Consider the following 7,821-nt stretch of genomic DNA (forward strand, 5'->3'; position numbering starts at 1 on the left):
TGATTGGCCAGTAGGCCACAGAGCTGGTTTTATTGTGTGATTGGTCACCTCACTGTGAACACCCGTACTATGATGAGCATTGAGCCACCAGACTGTTCTTGTCTGGAGAATGTGTCTGTGTGTGTGTGTGTGTGTGTGTGTGTGTGTGTGTGTGTGTGTGTGTGTGGTGTGCGTGTGTGTGTGTGTGTGTGTGTGTGTGTGTGTGTGTGTGGGGGGGGGGGGGGGGGGGTGTGTGTGTGTGTGTGTGTGTGTGTGTGTGTGTGTGTGTGTGTGTGTGTGTGTGTGTGTGTGCGTGTGTGTGTGTGTGTGTGTGTGTGTGCGTGTGCGTGTGTGTGTGTGCATGTAAAAGCACAGTGCGCTCATATTAGTCACATAGTCACATAGCCAATAGCGGTGGCTCTCAGACACAAAGTAAGGAGAGTTGCACAAGTTCATCTATGAACAGTAACTGTTAGTCACCTGGAGAGCAGACATATCACATGGAGTGATTATTAACACTCACCCTGAAACCTTTTCGTCATACCTATGTTGGAAACAAAAAGCAAAAAGGCAAAGGCTTTGAAGAGTATATACTACATTTGACATATTAAACAAACGTATAATTACACAAGAATGGGAAGGAAAATACCATGGAAAGTTGGAAAGTTTAGTTTAACTTTTAACAGAGGAAAAAATATTTTATGAGCCGTGTTTGATCCACATTGAACTCAGTCGTTCAGTATTCAGGGCGATTGGCTTGTCAGAGGCCAGAACAGCGTGAGGCTCATGCAATCTCCCATGCTCTCTTATCTTGCTCTCCTCCTTACTGATGGTGGATATACTGGCATACTGAACACAAGATCAACAAGCAAATGCAGGAAAATCCAATAAGGAGACATCTAGTTTAAAGCAACAACTGTTTAGGCTATTGTGATACACATTTACAGTACAGATACATACGTTTGGTGATTAGATTCCATTAAAGTGTGTCATCTTCACAGGATGGTAGGCACTATGATAATGGTGGTGAGTCTAGACCAGACACTAGTGGTGGGGAGACACTACTGTGCATGTGGATGAACCCCTAGAAAAAATATAGACCTTTAACATGGTGGAGAAAATGGTATGTCTGGAGGTGGACACCGACAATGTGAAATGAGAGTGGTCGAGTCTGATTGGATTTGGATAACAACTATTGCAATTTGTTGATAGACTTCTCTCGGTGATATGCACTTTATTTTCTAGTAGTGTTCTCGTCTTCCTGTCTACATTTGTTTGCTATTGATACTTGCTTTGTCTCTCCACCCTGTTTATTTGTTAAAACTAGTCAACGGTGAGTTGATTCACCTGTGTCCACTCCTGTGTCTATTTAACCCATTTTGGGCGGGAACCCCTTTTGGTGTTAGCATTATGCTATGCTTTAGCTATTGAAAAATAGCAGATCTACAAGCTCATGTAGGTTGTACGAGCTTGTAGGTCTGCTATTTTTGAAAAATCAAAGAACGACTGACATAGAAACATAGCTTTTTCAGAAAACCTTTTTTTTAATCTGATCTCAGGTCAGGGGTAGTCATAGTTGTCTTAAGTTCCTCTCTCGAAGAGAGTCATATGGGGTGCCGCCACCTGGTGGCGCAAAAGCACAGAAACTCTGCATGTACTCACGAACAATTCCATTGGATCGTGAACGTGAAGCTCACGGTGAAGTCCCCAACCCCACCCACTCGGTATAAAACCGGGGGTTGGACCCCTGAGCGTCATTCCTCTACCTTTCTGCCGCAGATGCCACATCGCTCTGACAAAGAATTCACCACCGGCTGTTGAAACTGTTTTCCCTTGAACGGACGAGTTCTCTCATACTTGTACCTGGAAATTCGCAGCTCCCTGCGAGGTGTTTTTCTTCACTCACGAACGTTGCAGAAAAGTTCTTCAAGCAGTAAGTCTTCTACGGACAATAAAACACAAGTGGGCAGTCACGCGGCTTGTTGTTTAGTCCTTTTCCTAGCTTCGTGCTTTAGCACCCAGCTAGCTTACTGCTTCCCTCGGTGACCTCGGTCTACAGTTAGCTGCCTTAGTGCTACTAGCCTTCGGCTTCCCTCACTAGCGAGCCCGCTGCTTGAAGCGTAGCCGTCAGGCACGTCTTTCCCCTCCGTCTACGCTAACTACGTCCCGCTGTTAGCCCTCGGCCTACCGGCGTGGCGCTAACCAGCTACTAGCTAGACACAGCCCATAGCTACACGCTTCGTCTACGCTACCTACGTAGCTATACGTTAGCTACATCCAGCCGTTAGCCCTGGGCCTACCGGCGAGGCGCTAACCAGCTATTAGCTAGACCCACGGCCCGCAGCTGCACGCTACGTCCCGCTTTTAGCCTTCAGCCTTCCGGCGTCGCGCTAACTAGCCACAGCCTCGCTAACTCCCGAGCCATCTCCAGCCGTTAGGCGTTGATTTAGCGTCACCATCGTGTTTCGACACAAGCTTGACGGCAGCCGAACGGCGCCATCAGCTAGCATTCCCCGAGCGTAGGTTACGTAAGTTACGTAAGTTACGTACTTTACGGCCCGTAGCTACACGCTACCTCCCGCTCTTAGCCTTCAGCCTTCCGGCGTCGCGCTAACTAACTACAGCCTCGTTAACCTCCGAGCTATCTTCGGCCGTTAGGCGTTGATTTGGCTTCACCTTCGTTCTTACAACGTTAGATTGACGTCCAGCCGAACGGCGCCGCCAACTAGCATTCTCCGAACGTACGTTGGTTGCGTAAGTAGGTTACGAGAGTTACGAGAGTAAGTTACGTAAGTTACGTAAGTTACGTTTCATAACCCTGGTGTTGAGTAAATTTTTATTTTTTATTAAATCAACTCCATCGCACACCATGGCCACCGGCGGTGACGACAGTGACTTCGACCCCCCCCCATGGAACCAAAGAGTTGCTTCAGACATGGCTGTCTCTACCTCCTCTCCCAGACAGACACACATGCACTGTGCATGTTTTGTCTTGGTCTTCCACACTTCAGAGATGTCTTGAGAACACACCACAGTTTCACAACGTGGTTTTCTCTGTTTAGACAGCTGATCTTCAGTGGAGCACCACGAGTCCTACTCTTTCTACTCCACCACCACTTTACTTTTACCCTGTTTTGTGAGTTACAGACAGTTTTCCTCACAACAATTTTGTTATATTATATATTATTATTATATAATGATATTATATTATAACTTAAAAGAGAAGTGCTTCTACAAGCTCTTGGACTGCTGGTTCCTCCTTCAAGCTGCACCAACACCCAAGACGACCTGCAGGGGTGACAACAGCCCTCCCGGGTTCCCCGAGGAGGAACGCCACCGGGGGTCTAGAGCGTGGGTCTAAAGCATGCTCGACAGGCTTTCGAGACCCCTGGTCTCTCCCCCTGCTGCTTCTGTTGCAGACAGGGAGACAGACTGACGCATCTCACGCGTCAAGAGTCACCAAGACAGGTCCCTGGTCGACACCTCCGAGCCCTGCTGTCCCGACCAGCCCCAAACCTCGAGGTCTAGGCCCAACGCCTCGTCCTCTCTCTCCAGACCCCTCAACCTTGACGCGTCTCAGTGACACCATGACGAGTCCTTCCTCGGCTCCTCCCCTGCCAGGAAGGCGACTCGGACCGCCAACAACAAGCTCCACACGCTCTTCGCCACACTGGTGAACAGGCCTGTGGAGCCAGACCCAAGACATCAGCCAGGCCTCGCCAGCTGGCTCTGGGTGCTGCTCTCCCTCCAGCGGGATCTCGTCGGCCCACCAACGAGGCTCCCCCGATCCGGGTGGTTGCGACGACGGGATGTCGGATGCAGTCCTAGGCCTCCACCGACAACTACCGCTACTACTACTTCACGCAGCGGCCAAACGCACAAGTCTCACTCGACGTGGTTCTCCAACGACCCTCGACTACCGACTGCTTCCCTCAACATTACAGGTATGTACATTGTGAAGCTAGGTTTGTTTAGCTGTTTAGCTAACCTTTTCGAGGTCGGGAGTAGCAACCTCGTTGGATGGCCGATGCCACCCTAGCATGCTTAGCATTCTAGATAGGCTGCTTTCAAGGTGGACGATGGACAACGAGCTCCTCCAAGAGCTCCCTCCGTGGACGTGAGGGACAAATGTCCCCCACGCCCCACTGACCAACGCCGCCGCCCTCCAGCAGCCGCGGCCGGCACTAGGAAGGGCCACGCCAGCCTGGCCGCCAAGAAGATGTATGCCCTTGCTGCTGCACAGGGCAAACATCTCAACGCCGCTTCACTGCTCCAAGGATCTCTCACAGCCATCTTCGCGGGTATGGGGGCTGTCCCCTCCCGCGATGAGGTGACGGAGATGAAACGACGGCAAGGCTCAGCAGAAGTAGTGACACTTCCTGCCTCCTGGGGGAGACGCACCCTGACGTCTTCCCCCATCCCCCCCGCCTCAGGGCTTGCACTGGGCGTAGTAGTCTCGAACTGCACTCCCGAGCCGCCCCACAAGAGGTTGAGGCTCATGGCACGGGTTCCCGCCACGTACGGGCCCGTGACCAAGCCACACAAGTCTGCACTAAATGCACATGTTTCTGTATGTTTCTCCATAATAAGGGCACTGCCCAAAACAATAAGAAAACAACAAGAACACCAATGTCGGGGGACCATGAACCCTCTGTCAGGGGCAACCCACGGGCTGGTCACTGCAGAGGGGCGGGGCATGAAACTGGTGGCGTACTCAAAAGCCACTGGGGAGACGGGTCATGCCGAAAAATTTCTCTGGTCTGAGGGTGGACCACCCTTTAACCAGGCGCATTGCATAGTGGGAACGCCACGGCGCGTCACCATGGGTTCTGCGCACCTTAGCGAAGGGTTACAGACTCCAGTTCGCTATGAGACCCACCGCGTTCGGAGAGGTCATCTTCACCGAAGCACGGGGTCAAGCTGGCCATATACTCCAACAGGAGACGATAACTCTAGTGGAGAAGAAGGCCGTCAGAGGTGCCCCTCAGCCAGAACCGCAACGGTTTCTACTCGGGGGACCATGAACCCTCTATCAGGGGTAACCCACGGGCTGCCCACTGCAGAGGGGCGGGGCATGAAGCCGGTGGCGTGCTCAAACGCCACTGGGGAGACGGGTCATGCCGAAAATGTCTCTGGTCTGGGGGTGGACCACCCTTTAACCAGGCACATTGCACAGTGGGGACGCCACGGCGCGTCACCATAGGTTCTGCACACCTTAGCGAAGGGTTACAGACTCCAGTTCGCTATGAGACCCCCCACGTTCGGCGAGGTCATCTTCACCGAAGCACGGGGATAAGCTGGCCATATACTCCCAACAGGAGATAATGTCTCTAAGGGAGGCCGTCAGAGAGGTGCCCCTCAGCCAGAGCCGCAGCGGTTTCTACTCCCGCTACTTTCTGGTCAAGAAAAAGGGGGGGGGGCTCCGTCCTATCCTGGACCTTCGAGCACTCAACAGACATCTCAAAACTTTCAAGTTCAAGATGCTGACGGCCAAGTCTCTGGCACGTTCCATACGCCCAGGCGATTGGTTCACGTCCATAGATCTAAGAGACGCCTATTTTCACATCCCTATCTACCCACCCCACAGGAAGTTCCTGAGGTTCGGGTTTCAGGGGAGAGTGTATGAGTATACGGTTCTCCCCTTTGGGATGTCCCTGAGTCCCAGGGTTTTTGTTCGATGTACGGAAACTGCTCTCGCCCCGTTACGACAACAGGGTCTCAGAGTTGCGAGCTACATCGACGACTGGCTTCTGAGCGCGGCCTCGGAGCAGGAAGCGGCACAGAACACAGCCAGGGTATTGTCCCACGTGACCTCCCTAGGTTTCAACGTGAACCATACCAAGAGCATGTTGACGCCGACGCAGTCCACGGTCTTCATAGGCATCACGTTGGACTCAGTCGCATACACCGCGAAACTGAGCTCCGACCGGGTGGACGACCCACTGAAATGTACCGCACAGTTCAGGACAGGCCGCACACTTCAACTCGGGGTGTGCCTGCGCATGGCAGGCCTCATGGCGTCAGCCATATCTCTGGCACGCCTGGGCAGGCTGTACATGAGACCTTTCCAACAATGGTTGAAGTCTTTACACCTGCTTCCCAGGTTCACACAACGCCGGGTGAGGGTCTCCCCGGGCTGTGTATTGGCCTTGAAATGGTGGTCCGACAGACGCAACCTGACGGAAGGGGTACCGCTGGGGTTGCCCCTGTCCAGAAAAGTGGTCACCACGGACGCCAGTCTTTCGGGCTGGGGAGCCACTCACGAGGGCAGGACGGCCAGAGGGGTGTGGAACGGTTCCCTGAAGGGATCCGCTCACATCAACTATCTAGAACTTCTGGCGGTTTTCCTCGCCTTGAAGGAGTTTGAGCCGTTCCTCGGTGGACATCACGTGTTGGTCCATACGGACAACACCACGACGATGGCCTACATCAACAGACAAGGGGGGATCAAATCCCTGCGTCTGTGCTCACTGGCTCACAGACTGCTGGTCTGGTGCGACAGCCGGTTCCTCCCCCTCACGGCCTGTCACGTCCCAGGACTCCAGAACTCAGCTGCGGACCTCCTGTCGAGAGGTCCACTCCGCTACAGCGAATGGTCCCTCCATCCATGGGTGGTGGGCCAAATGTGGCGCAGGTTTGGAGTTCCGGTGGCGGACCTATTTGCCACGGGGGAGAACACAAAGTCCCCTCTGTTCTTCTCCCTCACAGGCAGGCCGCCTCTGGGTCTGGATGCCTTCGCGCATCGGTGGCCCCAGGGCCTACTCTACGCCTTCCCACCGCTGGAACTGATCCCACAAGTTCTAGCCAGGGTGAGAGTTTTGGGCTCGGAGCTACTGCTGGTGGCTCCGGCCTGGGGGTCCTGGAGACAGGACATCGCTTCCCTCCTCTATCGCGACCCTTGGCAACTCCCTCTGAGGGTCGCCCTGCTAACGCGGGCCAACGGCGAGATTTTCCACCCGCGCCCCCAGGACTTGGACCTTTGGGTTTGGCCTGTGAGGGGGCGCCGCTCGCAGTAGCAGATCTACCACAGGATGTCATAGAGACTATTCTGAGTGCTAGAGCAGTCTCCACCAGACGCCGGTACAACACGGCTTGGCAGCTGTTTGAACGTTGGTGCTCGACCAGGCCTGGTGGGGTCCTTCCTTTCCAGGCCTCGGTGGGGCTCATCCTGACCTACCTGCAGGAATTCCTGGACAGAGGTCTAGGCTTGTCCTCGGTTAAGGTCAACCTGGCGGCGATATCCGCCTCCCACTTAGGTGTGAACAACGGACCGGTGAGTGAGCACCCGCTGATCCGTCAGTTCATGAAGGGTGTCCTACACCTTAGGCCGGTTGCCAGGTCCCTGGTCCCAGCCTGGGATCTGACGGTGGTATTGGACGCACTTACGAAGGAACCATTCGAACCACTGGAGGCAGTGGATTTGAAGTTTCTCTTGCTGAAGACCACGCTGCTGGTCGCACTGACAACTGCGAAGCGTGCTAGTGACATCCACGCACTCTCAGTCAATGAGAGCTGCATGAGGTTTAGTGGTAACAACGCTAAGGTCACGGTTAGGCCGAACTTGTCTTTCAAGCCAAAGACTTTTCCTGCTGGTCGTGACCCGGTGGAGCTCATGGCGTTCCACCCACCGCCTTTTGCCTCAGAAGAGGACAGGCGGCTACACTGTCTCTGTCCAGTCAGGGCGATCAGACTGTACAGGGACAGGACAGCTCCCTTCAGACAGGGAGATCAACTCTTTGTCTCTTGGGCCTCCCACGCCAGGTGGCAAGGGAAGCCTATAACAAAGGTGAGGCTTTCACAGTGGATTGTGGAAGCTATACAACTGGCTTACACCAGTAGTGG

Source organism: Protomyctophum parallelum, assembly GCF_964188405.1.
Source record: "Protomyctophum parallelum genome assembly, chromosome: 1".
Classification (NCBI taxonomy): domain Eukaryota; kingdom Metazoa; phylum Chordata; class Actinopteri; order Myctophiformes; family Myctophidae; genus Protomyctophum; species Protomyctophum parallelum.